General features: G+C 45.5%; 2 protein-coding genes across 2 annotated transcripts in view; one reads left to right on the forward strand and one right to left on the reverse strand.

Annotated features, from left to right (window-relative positions):
• Nucleotides 1-14999, forward strand: part of LOC117346928 (uricase-like) — a 100022-nt gene that overhangs the window by 20577 nt on the left and 64446 nt on the right. The gene's annotated exons all lie outside the window — the stretch shown is intronic.
• DNASE2B (deoxyribonuclease 2 beta) overlaps nt 1-14999 on the reverse strand; it is a 34709-nt gene that overhangs the window by 6643 nt on the left and 13067 nt on the right. The window lies entirely within an intron of this gene.

Raw genomic sequence — 14999 nt, forward strand, 5'->3', positions numbered from 1 at the left:
CATAAGTTATGCTCACTACCACAGCGTCCCTTTGAAAAATAGCCCAGCCAAACTACATACATACATTTACACTTGCTCTATACTATGCTGATGAGATAAATGCACTGACGCTCATTCAGTTCCTATGAGCATTGGAGCATTTACCTCGCTGGCCCAAAGTAAGAAGCTCTACTGCGGTTTAGTAAAAGCCACTGAAAATTTTTGAGAAAAATTTAAACACACACTTTTGAAAATGCAAAAGCATATGCTTGAGTCCAAACTGTGTCTCAGCTCTGTTCCTAGGAACACCTATGCTCATTGCGGGTAAAAATGTGAATGAAAAGGTGTTATATGCGCATACTTTTTACTTGTATATACTTACAGGAATTTTAGAACAAACTCTTTCTGTTTTACGTGCATAAATGGCTCTTAAACTCAGCCATCACATATGTTGCACAATCCAACAATTTTTGTTGTGTGTGATTTTCCTTTCCTGCTGAACTCATCTGCTCTGTAACTCCTGTGCTCCTGTTATATAGAAAGGGAAAACTAAGGGCTAGATCAGGGGTGTCCAAACTTTTGTTTTCCCTGGGCTGCATTGGAAGAAAAAAAAAAAATTGTCTGGGGCCGCACAAACATTAACGCTAGCTGATGAGCAAAGAAAAGACTGAGCAGGTCCCAAATTTGCAATCACTAATATAAAAGATGTACGTATATAATAATAATAAACCTTCATTAAAGGGACACTTTGGAGAGGAACCGAAAAAAGCAGTAATACTTACCCTGACTGAGCGATCCTTCACGTGCGCGACTGACATGTGAGAAGATCAGGGCACCGAGGGAAGAGGTGTAGAGAGAGAAGAGGTCCTAAGACAGAGCCCTGGGATACGCCAACCGCTAGTGGGGTAGCAGCAGAAGAGGACCCACCAATGCATACACTAAAGGTGTGTTGGGAAAGGTAGGAGACAAACCAGGAGAGGACAGATTCACAGAATCCAAGCGAGGACAGAGTATCAAGGAGTAAACTGTGATTGACAGTATCAAAGGCAGCAGACAGGTCAAGAAGGATGAAGATCGAGTAAAGGCCCTTAGATCTGGCCATGAACAAGTCACTGCAGACTTTAGTGAGGGCAGTCTCTGTGAAGTGTTGGGGGCAAAAGCCAGATTGTATAGGATTGAGAATCTGTTGAGTTGAAAGGAAGTCCAGGCAGTGACAGAGAATAGCACGCTCAAATACCATGGATAGGAATGGAAGAAGGGAGATAGGGTGATAGTTGGAAGAGCAGGTGGGGTCCAGCGAGGTGTTTTTGAGAAACGGCTTAACCACCACATGTTTGAAGGCAGCAGGGACAGTTGCAATGGAAACAGATAGAGAATATGGTATATGGGAGGGATAACAGTATGTGAGATGGGGTTGAGTAGAGGGGTGGGAATAGGGCCTGAGGGGCATGTAGTAGGCTTGGTTGAACTGTCTTCAGTTGTGCAGTTTCTTCCTCTGTGATTTTAGAGAAGGAAGAAAAGTCAGCGGTAGTTGGCGGAGAGACAAGAGGGTAGCACCAGACAGGAGAAGCTTCCGGAGTTTTTTGGGTGAAGCTACGGTGAGCCTCTTCAGAGCGGGGATGCTAAAACAGCTGTCAGTGGCGCACATGGTGGATTGCTCAGTCAGGGTAAGTATTACTGCTTTTTTGGATTCATCTCCACAGTGTCCCTTTAAAATTGTTTTTGATATTTTTTCCTTTTTTTTTTTTTTAGTAATGTCTCCTTTAAAAACAGATTTAACATACATAACTGAGGTACAAGCCAATTGGCAATTTTATGTTATTAAAAATTACCTTTCCTTCTCAGTCTGCAGCCATCCAAAATGTGGAAAATCAACCACCCATCTTCCTGTCTCTTTCAGTCTGTACATCTTAGCTCCAACGCCAGAAAATTTACTTGCTGCTTTTGGCTTTCCTTGAAATGGGACGTTTTCAATTACACTGCTGTGTTGAGTGGGTCAACATGCATATTAATTGCATGTATCAGGGGTTCAAAAAAATCAGATTCAGTCACTTCCATGGCCCTCCCTAGCTCACTCATAAGTTACTAAGATTTGAAGAGGGTGCGAGAGCTGAGTTTGGAGAGCCTTGGTGAGCCTAACACCCAATAAAGTGCAAAAAAGTCATTTATAATATAAAAATCTCCTGCGGCTGATTGTGATTTGTGATGGAGCAGATCTGCAGGTGAGGGGGTAGATTTTTTTTTTCAGTGCGGTGGCAGCCAGGGGGCAGGCTGGATGCTGGGAGTTATTGGAGGAGGGATGGTTAGCAAGATTAGGAATATTGTGGTGCACCTGTGTCGCTCCATGGTGTGACCTCATCTGGGGTACTGCGTTCGGTTCTGGTCTCCTTGTCTCAAGAAAGATGTAGCTGCGCTGGAGGAGGTTCAGGAAGGAGCGACCGGGATGGGGCTAAGTTTCTTCATAGGCACAAGTAGTTGCAATTCTGCAGGCTGATTTAGGCACCATCTATACTATCTGAGCCAATTAGTTCAGTTCCTAAGAGCAATAACAGAATTTGTTCCAGGGGGCAATTATTAAATTTTAATTAAGAGCCTGCAAGCAAATTTTAAAAGCAACAACTGGCAGAACAGAAGGGACAAGGTTGATTTCAAAATGAAATCCCCGTATTCTCTTCTGGATTCTGTTCCCTGACCCCACTGCACCCATAGACATGCAAGGGTAATCTTGTTTTATTTTAATATATGTATACTAGCTGATGCCCCGGCGTTGCACGGGTATTTAATTATAGCAATAACACTGTAAATGGATTCAAATAAAGATACTTTATAGTGGTGAATGAAATTATTTTTTAACAGCTTTATAAAAAGTACAATATTCAAATTATAATGTGAAATATTTGACAAAATGAATACAATACAACTAACACAAAACTTGATTATAAACAACATTTTTAGTTTCTCCTCCAGGAGCAAGAACATATAAATTCTTGGGTAAACCCACCCTTGAGCAAGCAACATAGAGTTGTCCATGGGAAAAACAGGGGGATCTTAAATCCACTCCACAGTATGTAATAGTCTGTCCCTGTGATTTGTTGATTGTGATAGAGAATGCAAGTCTCACTGGAATTTGCAATCTCTTAAACTGAAAAGGAAGATCTGTAGGAATAAGTGGCATCCAAAAGTTTCAGTATTGATTTAAACAACTCAATATGTGGAAACTCAGGTTGAAAAGAAACTCCATGCAGTTTTTTCCCGGTTCAGAATGGAACCTGTGTTCCTAGTTCAGCATATGTGAGTACTCATGTAATGTAATAACATTATGAACTGGGGTGCATGAAGGAAACAGTTACAAACTCAGTTAAAACATACAAACTCTATATGTATGGTGTCCGTGGTAGAATAGAAACGATGTCCCTAGTGATTATAGTGTCATAGAAAGTGTTTTATAGTTGGAATTACTGTGAGAATGGCAGCTTTTTACATCCTTTCCATTGACATGAATGGGTGAAATCTGATTTTATGTTTGTAGCTCCGCCCATGTGTGCAGGTGGGCCGCGAGACCCCCAGAACATATCACCCCAGGTAGTTGGAATTACTGTGAGAATGGCAGCTTTTTACATTTTTTCCATTGACATGAATGGGTGAAATCTGATTTTCTGTTTGTAGCTCCGCCCACGTGTGCAGGTGGGCCGCGAGACCCCCAGAACATATCACCCCAGGTAGTGAGGGATCTGCATACCAAGTTTCGTTCAAATCGGGCAAGCCGTTTTTGCGTTGGCAGCTTTTTACATTTTTTCCATTGACATGAATGGGTGAAATCTGATTTTCTGTTTGTAGCTCTGCCCACGTGTGCAGGAGGGCCGCGAGACTCCCAGAACATATCAACCCAGGTAGTGAAGGATCTGCATACTAAGTTTCGTTCAAATCGGTCAAGCCGGTTTTGAATTACTGTGACAATGGCAGCTTTTTACATTTTTTCCATTGACATGAATGGGTGAAATCTGATTTTCTGTTTGTAGCTCCGCCCACGTGTGCAGGTGGGCCGCGAGACCCCCAGAACATATCATCCCAGGTAGTGAGGGATCTGCATACCAAGTTTCGTTCAAATCGGTCAAGCCGTTTTTGCGTGATCGCGGCACATACACACACACATACATACACACATACATACCTCCGATTTTATATATATAGATATATATATGTTTACAACCTACCTTATCTTTCATGTGAGGAAAAGTATAACATTAACATTAATTTTATTTAAGAGCTGACACTCAAATTAATGAAGATAATATGAACTTAAAATGCACATAGAGCTGGATTCAGTAAAGGGTGCCGAAAATTAGGGGCTCAGGCCCAAATTGTTTAAAAGGCACGAAGGAAAGTTGATCCTGCCTGTGCAGAGCTGCTAGCTGATTGGCTGCGGTGCCGTGAGCTCTCGCAGCAGCTAATTAACTAGCGGTTCTACCCAGGCAGGAGTGAAGGAAAGTCACTCCTGCCGCAATTCACCGCTGGACCACCAGGGGTACTTAAGGTACGCGGGGGAGGCGGGAGGGAGCTAAAAATAATTAGGATCAGGCTGGGACAGGAGGCGGGAGGGATCCCTCCTGTCTCGGCCACCGCTGGACCACCAGGGATATTTAAGGTACAGGGGAGTTGGAAGGGAACTAAAAATAATTAGGATTGGGCTGGGATAGGAGGTGGGAGGGATCCCTCCTATCCTGGCCACCAATGGATCATCAGGTCTCGCAACAGGCCCGGTGAAAGTTTTCAAGGCATCAGGAGGGAGGGGAGAAAGGGTACTACTGATCCTAGCAGGGGGGAGGGGGTTGGATTCAGAATCTGGCAGAGTAGCGAGGGAGAGGGAACAGGGTGCAGAGCCGGGCAGGGCAAGGCAAGGCATTGCACTTGAATATTAAATACACACACACACCCCAGTTTATAGTCAAGTCAACCTTTTTTCCCTCCTTTTATTGGGAAAAAAGGTTACCTCAGTTTATATTCAGGTCGGTTTATATTTGAGTATATATGGTAATTTGTCTTCAGGACCAGCTGTATGAAATATACCTCTACCGTGCTGATAAATTTATTTTCCGGTTGAAGCAGAGGGAATTTTAACTTTATTTCTGACTATATGGCTTAGCATGATAAACATTATAGCTGAAACAGAAAATGGTATAACTTTGTCTCCTTGAGGAAGTCCCCAGTGGCAACACTTGGACACCCGGATTCTATACAGGGTGACTAAAGCTGTTTGCACAGATCAGCTTGCATTGCTGATTTGCATGCACAACTTAATTGATTAATGAGCCAATCAGTACCAATAATTGGCTGCTCACAACTAATTACTGGTGTTAAATTACCTTAATTGGGATTTACATGTGGATTATATTCTATAACGATCCATACATAAATCCTAAATTGAGTATTTGGAGGGGGGGAGGGGGGTGTTATGGGAATGCTCCTATGAATTATGTGAACTCTTACAGTAGACACTGGATCTACACCTAATTTAGACAGCAACATTTACGGCTCCTTTCAGCAGCGTAAGTGCAGATGACTTAAGTTCAGCACGGATTAGGCGCTTAGGAGCTATTCTATAAAGTGCAGATGGTCTTGAAAGAAAACCGCGTAATGAAATTTTTTTTTTTTTTTTTGTACTGACTTTTTAGTGTGATTTACTGAATCTAGTTTGACGCACGCAGATATTTAGATATAATAGATATAATTTCTTTCTTTTTTTCTTTCCTTCCTGGAGTCTGATTGCTATCAACGGGATGGGAATTCCATAGTCACGGACTGGCAACAGAAAATGCAGAGTTACATATAACGGATAGCTGGACATCTTTCACTGATAGCACAGACTGTATCTGTAGACTGCAAAAGATGTGAGTGACTCTTGGTTACAATTAGAACCGAACAGAACAAGTCATTTCTATACCGCATAGCCGGTAAGTTCGGTGCGGCTTACAAAATTTAACAAATAATACAAACTAGAGAGAATTGATTAATTTGCAAACAAATGTGTCTTCCGTTGCTTTCGAAAGTGATTGTTAGACATCACCCCGCAATATTTTGAACATTATCACCACAATTTAAATTTGACATGATAAGCTAATGGTAACCAGTGCAAAGCTTTCAATTGCAGCAGGACAGTGTCATAACGGTCATTGTTAGATTTAGACCGTAACCATTTTCTTCCTTCACAGAGAATGGGAAAAATCCCTTTTGGAGGAGTTCCTTAATTTCTTTTAATCAGAGCTAGGGCAAGTGAGGTTTCCTGGACAGGCTGTTCTAGTCAGCCTGTCCTGTTAAATAACACAGTTCTACTTCTTTCTCATCTCACTGATGAGAGGCTACTGTCAGTCCATGCTTTGAAGGTTAAAAACCTTCAGGACAGTTGAAAACAGTATTAACATTTATCCCAGGACAAGCAGGCAGCATATTCTTGACTGATGGGTGACGGCACCGACGGAGCCCCGGTACGGACAATTTTAGAGTGATTGCACTCTAAGAACTTGGAAAGTTCTAGCAGGCCGCACCGCGCACGCGCGAGTGCCTTCCCGCCCGACAGAGGCGCGCGGTTCCCAGTTTCTTAGTTTCCGCGGAGCTAAGAAGACGCACTTTTCAACGGCTGTTGAAAACTTTTTTCTCTTTCGCCTTCCCGCTCGCGTAAACTCGGGAGATTTTGTTTCCCTCATTTTATTTTATTTTCTTTCTAAAAAAAAAAACAAAAAAACTTAATTCATTTTTCTTTCATTTTTTCGGTTTCGCCCCAGCGGGGCCTGTTGCCACCATCGAGGCCTCGGCCTTCGATTTGGCTGAAGCCGTTTTTACCTTCATGCCCCCTCAACCCGGGTTTAAGAAGTGCCAGCGGTGCGCTCAACCAATTTCACTCACAGACCCGCACAACTGGTGTCTACAGTGTCTTGGTCCTGACCATCGAGCGTTCACCTGCACCCGCTGTGCCACTCTTAAAAAGAGAACTTTAAAAAATCGCCAAATCCAACAGCGATTATTGTTTGGTACCGAGATGTCGGATTCGGCGGCACCGGTCCCCACTTCGACCCCGACGCAGTCGGCACCTGCCTCGTCGACACCGCGCCGGCGTCGCACCCATCAGGTAAGCTGGCTAAGAAGCCTTCCCCGCTGGAGCGCCCTCCGGTCTCAGTGGCAGCGAGCCCAATTCTGCCGACCTCGAGGCGCCCGCAGAAGCGCTCCGCTCCGATTGAGGTAAGCCCCTCGACATCGGGTTCCTCTTCGGAGTGTAGAGCGGCACCCAAGGTACCGCAGAAGAAAAAAGCGGTACCGGTGCCTTCACTGGACGAGCGCATTGCCGCCGTTCTGCAAGTACAGCTTAAAGAACAACTACAGCAGCTGTTACCTGCTCTTCTGACACCGAGCCTTCCAGTCCCGGTCTGGTCTGAGCCTCCGGTACCGACAGTGGAGCAGCCTCCTTTGTCGGCATCCACCTTGTCGGTACCGATGCATACTACTTCCTCGGTATCTATGCCGGTCTTAGCGCCGGAACCGAGATCCTTACACCAAGCTGTTCAAACCTCGGCGCCGACACAGCCTATAACATCTCCCGGTACCGTTTCACAGAGGTCTGGGAAGTCGATGCATAAAACTCGACACCTAGAACCCTCCACACCGGAATCCCGGGACCGCAGTTTTCAAGTAAGGAACCCTGATCTGTGGGGCGATTCGGAGGACCCTCTTCTCTCAGAGGGAGAGTGTTCATCAGGGGAAGAGGATCCTTCTGTTTTAGATCCGTCCTCTAAACCTGATGCAACTTCTTTTACCTCTTTTCTCAAAGAGATGTGTGAATCTCTCTCTATTCCCTTGGAGGCTGAATCCAAAAAATCCAAGGCATTTCTCGATGCTCTGGATTTTGACCAGCCTCCAAGGGAATTTCTCAAACTGCCTCTCCATGACATATTAAGAGAGACATTTTACAAAAATCTAGAGACACCCTTGACCATCCCAGGAGCTCCCCGCAAACTGGACTCCTTATATAAGGTCATACCTATTCCAGGCTTTGACAAGCCGCAACTCCCCCATGAGTCTTTACTGGTGGAATCTACTTTAAAGAAATCCACGGGGGCTAGTGTATACGCTTCTGTCCCTCCTGGCAGAGAAGATAAGGCCATGGATAAGTTTGGCAAGAGGTTGTATCAAAATGCGATGCTAGCAAATAGATCAGGGAACTATGCTTTCCATTTTTCTTTTTACCTTAAGCATCTCATTCAGTCCTTGTCATCTTTTGAGAAATATCTCCCTGACCGTAAAAGATCCACCTTTCGCCAAACTTCTTCATCGCTCTTACAACTGCGCAAGTTCATGGTCAGATCAATCTATGACACCTTTGAGCTGACCTCTAGGGCCACGGCTATGTCGGTGGCTATGCGGCGACTGGCCTGGCTCAGAGTGTCAGAACTCGATGTTAATCATCAAGATCGACTGGCCAATGCACCTTGTTTGGGGGATGAGCTGTTTGGAGAATCCATGGACTCCACTACTCAGAAACTCTCAGCTCATGAGACTCGATGGGACACTCTCCTTAAGACAAAGAAGAAGCGCCTACAATCGGCCTATCAACGTAGATTTGTGGCTCGTCCTTTACCTCAGGCCCAGCAACAACCCAGGCGTCAGAGGCAACAACAGAGGCAAGCTGCTAGACCAGCACAGCAACAACAGCAGGTGAAACCTCCCCCTTCACAGAAATCAACTCAACCCTTTTGACTTGGTTCTCCAGGACATAGCCAGTCTCCCTCCTTCTGTCCATCTTCCGCAGCCCATAGGAGGCCGCCTTACTCATTTCATAAGCCGTTGGGAAATCATCACCTCGGATCAGTGGGTCCTCAACATCATCTGCCACGGCTACTCTCTCAATTTCCAGACCCTTCCTGCCCAAAGTCTGCCAAGAGAGTCTGCTTTGAACACTCCTCAGTCTTCCCTCCTTCTTCAAGAGGTTCAATCCCTCCTTCTTCTGAACGCCATAGAGGAAGTTCCTCTAGATCAAAAGGGGCAGGGATTTTACTCCCGTTACTTTCTAGTCCTCAAAAAAACAGGAGATCTCAGACCCATTTTAGATCTTTGCGATCTCAACAAATGCTTGGTAAAAGAGAAATTCAAGATGCTTTCTCTGGCTACTCTTTATCCTCTTCTCAATCAAGGTGACTGGCTATGTTCCCTAGATCTCAAAGAAGCATACACTCACATACCGGTCAATCTGGCCTCCAGACAGTACCTCCGCTTCATGATCAACCATTGTCATTACCAATACAAGGTGCTACCCTTCGGTCTTGCCTCCTCTCCAAGAGTGTTCACCAAATGTCTGATTGTGGTGGCCGCCTTTCTACATTCCCACCACCTTCAGGTGTTTCCTTACCTGGACGATTGGTTGATAAAGGCCAATTCTTCTCAGATAGTACTCCAGGCCACCAACCAGACCATCCTGTTTCTACAACTTCTGGGGTTCGAGATCAATCTACCCAAATCTCATATTATCCCCACTCAGAGACTTCAATTCATTGGAGCGTGCTGGACACAGTCCTCATGAGAGCATTTCTGCCGTCCAACCGTCTTCACACTCTCCTATCTCTGTGTCAGCAGGTGCTTCATCAACGCTCCATCTCTGCCAAGCAAATGATGATACTTCTGGGTCACATGGCCTCCACAGTTCATGTCACACCCTTCGCACGTCTCCACCTGTGCACTCCTCAATGGACCCTAGCGACCCAGTGGTCCCAAGCGACGGATCCTTGCTCACGACACATATCTGTGACATCCTCTCTTCGTCAGTCTCTACAATGGTGGTTGATATCTTCAAATCTATCCAGAGGTCTTTTGTTCCATCTACCTCCTCATCAACTTGTCATCACCACCGACGCCTCCCCTTATGCCTGGGGAGCTCATTTGAACGAATTCCAAACTTAAGGACTTTGGACAGCCCAGGAAATGAAACATCACATCAACTTCCTGGAACTCAGAGCGATGTTTTATGCCCTCAAGGCCTTCCAACATCTTCTCTTTCCTCAGGTCCTTCTACTGTGCACAGACAATCAAGTTGCGATGTACTAAATCAACAAGCAGGCTCTCGCCTCTTGTGCCAGGAAGCCCAGAAGATTTGGGCTTGGGCCACAGATCACCATCTATTCCTGAAAGCTATCTACATTCAGGGAGAACAGAATTCCTTAGCGGACAAGCTCAGCAGAATTCTCCAGCCTCACGAGTGGACACTCGATCCTTTCACTCTACAGTCCATCTTCGCTCAGTGGGGCACTCCTCAGATAGACCTCTTTGCAGCTCCTCACAATCATCAGCTGCCCCACTTCTGCTCCAGACTCTACTCTCCTCACCATCTGGCAGCGGATGCATTTCTCCTGGATTGGTCCAATCTCTTCCTGTATGCTTTCCCTCCTCTGCCTCTCATGCTCCGGACCTTGTTCAAGCTCAAGAGGGAACAGGCCACCATGATTCTGATTGCGCCACGGTGGCCCAGGCAACATTGGTTCTCCCTTCTACTTCAACTCAGCTCCAGGGAACCTATTCTACTTCCACAATTTCCTTCTCTGCTTACACAACGTCAGGAGAACCTTCTGCATCCCAACCTCCAGTCTCTGCACCTGACAGCCTGGTATCTCTCGGGCTGACTTCGAATGATACTCTTTTGTCTCAGCCTGTTCGTTCTATTCTGGATGCCTCCAGGAAACCTGCCACTCTGTAATGTTATCATCAGAAGTGGACACGGTTTTCTTCCTGGTGTCTTCTTCATCATCATAATCCTACGTCCCTTGCTGTGGAGACTGTGTTGGATTACCTTTTTTCTTTGTCTGACTCTGGTCTCAAGTCTACTTCCATCAGAGTCCACCTCAGTGCTATTGCTGCTTTTCATGAGCCAGTCCATGGGAAACTCCTTTCAGCTCATCCCTTGGTCTCCAGATTCATGCGAGGACTTTTCAATGTGAAACCACCTCTTAAACCTCCTCCTGTGATCTGGGATCTTAACGTGGTTCTTTCAGCCTTAATGAAACCTCCATTTGAACCTTTGGCCACGGCTTCTTTCAAATTTCTCACTTGGAAGGTTCTCTTCCTGATTGCTCTCACCTCTGCCAGGAGGGTCAGTGAGCTCCATGCACTAGTAGCAGACCCACCTTTTACCGTCTTTCATCATGACAAGGTGGTTCTGCATACACATCCAAAGTTTCTCCCTAAGGTTGTCTCTGAATTCCATCTCAACCAATCCATTGTTCTGCCTGTCTTCTTTCCGAAACCTCACTCTCACTCTGGAGAACAGGCTCTGCATACTTTGGACTGTAAGCGGGCTTTAGCTTACTATTTAGACCGTACTAAGCCCCACAGATCATTCTCTCAACTCTTTCTGTCCTTTGATCCAAATAAATTGGGACATCCTGTTTCTAAACGTACACTGTCCAATTGGCTCGCAGCGTGCATTTCTTTCTGTTATGCTCAGACCAGACTGACACTGGAAGGTTCTGTCACAGCCCATAGAGTTCGAGCCATGGCAGCATCTGTAGCTTTCCTCCGTTCCACACCTATTGAGGAAATCTGCAAGGCTGCTACTTGGTCCTCAGTTCATACTTTTACATCTTACTATTGTCTGGACGCATTCTCCAGACGGGATAGTCACTTCGGCCAATCTGTTTTGCAAAATTTGTTTTCCTAATGGCCAACCTTCCCACCATCCCTCTTTTTGTTAGCTTGGAGGTCACCCATCAGTCAAGAATATGCTGCCTGCTTGTCCTGGGATAAAGCACAGTTACTTACCGTAACAGGTGTTATTCAGGGACAGCAGGCAGATATTCTTGCGTCCCACCCACCTCCCCGGGTTGGCTTCTTAGCTGGCTTATCCTAACTGGGGACCGCGCGCCTCCGTCAGGCGGGAAGGCACTCGTGCGTGCGCGGTGCGGCCTGCTAGAACTTTCCAAGTTCTTAGAGTGCAATCACTCTAAAATTGTCCGTACCGGGGCTCCGTCGGTGCCGTCACCCATCAGTCAAGAATATCTGCCTGCTGTCCCTGGATAACACCTGTTACGGTAAGTAACTGTGCTTTCTTGACCTTTAGTAGTTTCTGTTTAACTAAACCATGAGTGTACAGAGCAGGAGAATCACCTCCCCAGACAAGCAAATAGCAGAGAAGTCCAAAGAAAACAGGTAAAGTGGTATGTCTTACGACTCTGCTTTATTCATTCAATATCTCAGTTCGCGCAATGACATGTTTCGACCCAAACGGCCTGCATCAGGAGTCTTATACAAAGTAGAAACACCAATTATGCATAGGCTCACTCTATATAGCAAACATGCTTATACAGCACTGGATTTTAAAACTCTTAACTGTGGGATAGGCCCAAAACATGTTACTTAAGGTAGCTTCAGGAATCCTGCACTTAAGCCAGCTGCCGTTAGTTGTTATGTCAGTGACAGGTCGATGGTGGGAGGCTTGAATCATTGCACCGCAGGCTGCCTGAAGATTTTAAATTACAGCGGCGGAAGATGGAAGGGTGAATAGAAATTCATATTATTCTCACCGTGGAGAGCATATTGAGCTGACATAACAACTAATGGCAGCTGGCTTAAGTGCGGAAAGGGAAGTGGTGCATGTGCGGCAGAGGGGTGGGGGTAGGGGGGTGCTGGTGGAAAAAGAGCACGTGGAGGTGGGGTGGGGCAGAGAAGAGGGCGGGGAAGGAGTGCCATCGCCCCAGGCACCTCTCACACTCTCTACGCCACTGCCTTCCAAGCCCAAATTTTGCTTGCTTTAAAAAAAAAAAAAATCAGTAATGCTTTGAATATATTATCCTGCATACTGCGATGTGTGTGCAGGTTGAACATGATTTTGTTGTTGTACATGAAGGACTAAACTCTATATATTGCACCTAAAAAAAATCAGCACTGAAAAAAAAATGGCCTATGCCCTATGCTATAAACAGCATCTATAACAATGGTCTCAAACCCTTTGCAGGGCCACAATTTGGATTTGTAGGTACTTGGAGGGCCTCAGAAAAAAATAGTTAATGTCTTATTAAAGAAATGACAATTTTGCATGAGGTAAAACTCTTTATAGTTTATAAGTCTTTCCTTTTGTTTAAGTCTTAATAATAATATTGTAATGACATATGATCAAGAAACTGTTTTATTTATCTTTTGTGATTATGATAAACATACCAAGGGCCTCAAAATAGTACCTGGCGGGCCGCAAGTAGCCCTGGGCTGCAAGTTTGAGACCACTGATCAATAATTAGGTGCGTTTAATAGAGCAGCGCTTATACCCAGGAGCTGAGCCTAACTTTAGGCATGACCATTTGCACCACAGGAAACATGATGTAAATCCTTGCACCTAAAGTTAGACCTGGATGTTGCTTTTTCTATAATTCTGCATGTCACTTTGAGGGGCGCCCCCGACCCACCTATGACCCCCCCCCCCATTTCTGTGTCCTCTTTTGGTACCATATGTAAATTGTAGCTGCGGGATCCTGTGCCTAAATTTGCGCACATAAATTTAAATTAAAACCGGTTGATACTAATAATTGCTTGTTAAGAAGCCAATTATCAGCACTAATTGATTCATTAGTCAATTAAATTACATGAGCAAACTGGGCATGTGTCCAAATTTGTGCACGCCGCTCAGAGCGCCATTTATAGAATCTGAGGGAAAATATTATGAAATGTCTCATCAGTGTCTAGTCAATCCAAGATCCAGTATTCTTCTAAGAATTTTGAACATTGCCATCACATTTATAATTATCTTTTTCTGTGATATCTTTAAATCGCATACTTTCATGAGCCTCTTACCACTAGTATCTGTAGGGCCAGATAAATGGTCTGCCCAAAAAAAGGGGAGCGTGTTGCAGATGTCCAAACAACAATTTTATTAATCCCCCTTTTACAAAACCATAGCGCAGTCTTTAGCGCCGGCTGCAGTGGTAACAGCTCATAGAATTCCTAGGAGTGTCAGAGCTGTTACTGCCGCAACCGGTGCTATAAAGGGGTGGGGGGTGGGGGGGTAAGTAACAGGTTAAAAGAGCTCCCAGTGTCTACCACAAAGCTACGTCTCAACACGAGGCCATGTTTCATCACTCAAACACCTGCGTCATATAAACATTAAATGAGAGCATACAACCTCGGAAGCACAAAGAGGCGCAAAGTTTTATGACTGTTTCCTTGCTTCTGGGGTTGTTGCTCTCATTTAATGTTTATATGATTGTGCATTTACCATAAGATTACGACTCCTGATGCAGGTTTTTGAGTGACAAAACATGGCCCCGTGTTGAGTCGTAGTTGTGTCGTGGACACTGAGAGCTCTTTTAATCTGTTACTTAATAAAATTGTTGTTTGGACCTCTATGGGGCCTCTTCCCCCTCCCCCCCCCCCTTTTATATTGGAAGTCAATTTATCTGGCCCTACTTGACTGGTTTGCCACTGTGGGGTCTGTTGTCTTCCTTTTGGGGGGGGGGGGGTTGGTTTTCACTAGTATGTGTAAAATTACAGTACAGTATCAAAAGGCAGGAGAGGGCAGCTGGAGCGCCGGCGAGTGAAGAAAATCACTCGCGGTATGCTCTGACCGCCTCTTCCTGTTACTAAAGTAAGGCTACACCAATCAGGAGCTGCTTTTGCACGCACTTAGTCAGGAAGAGGCGGTCATAGAATACCACGAATTAGTGAGTCCATGAACCACGAATGTGTGGGGGAACACTGTATTTTGCATGTTCCCAGTAGCGAAATAAGGGTGAGCAGTGCCCGGGGCGGTATCAACCCTCCCCCGCCCTTCCCCCCTGCCGTGTGCACGCCCCCTTCCCTTTTCCCATACCTTATAAATTTCTCCAGTGTGAGCAGTATGCCCACGTTAGTGTCTGTTCGCCCTTTGATGTCACTTTCTAGGTGCAGGTCCCAGAAGTGACATCGGAGAGAGCGCCTATGCCGACATGGGAAGCAACCTCGTGCCAGGGAAGGCAAGGGGTGCATGCGGCAAGGAGAGGAACGGGGGGAGGGGGCAGAAA

The sequence above is a fragment of the Geotrypetes seraphini genome, chromosome 12 (assembly GCF_902459505.1).
Source record: "Geotrypetes seraphini chromosome 12, aGeoSer1.1, whole genome shotgun sequence".
NCBI classification, from domain to species: domain Eukaryota; kingdom Metazoa; phylum Chordata; class Amphibia; order Gymnophiona; family Dermophiidae; genus Geotrypetes; species Geotrypetes seraphini.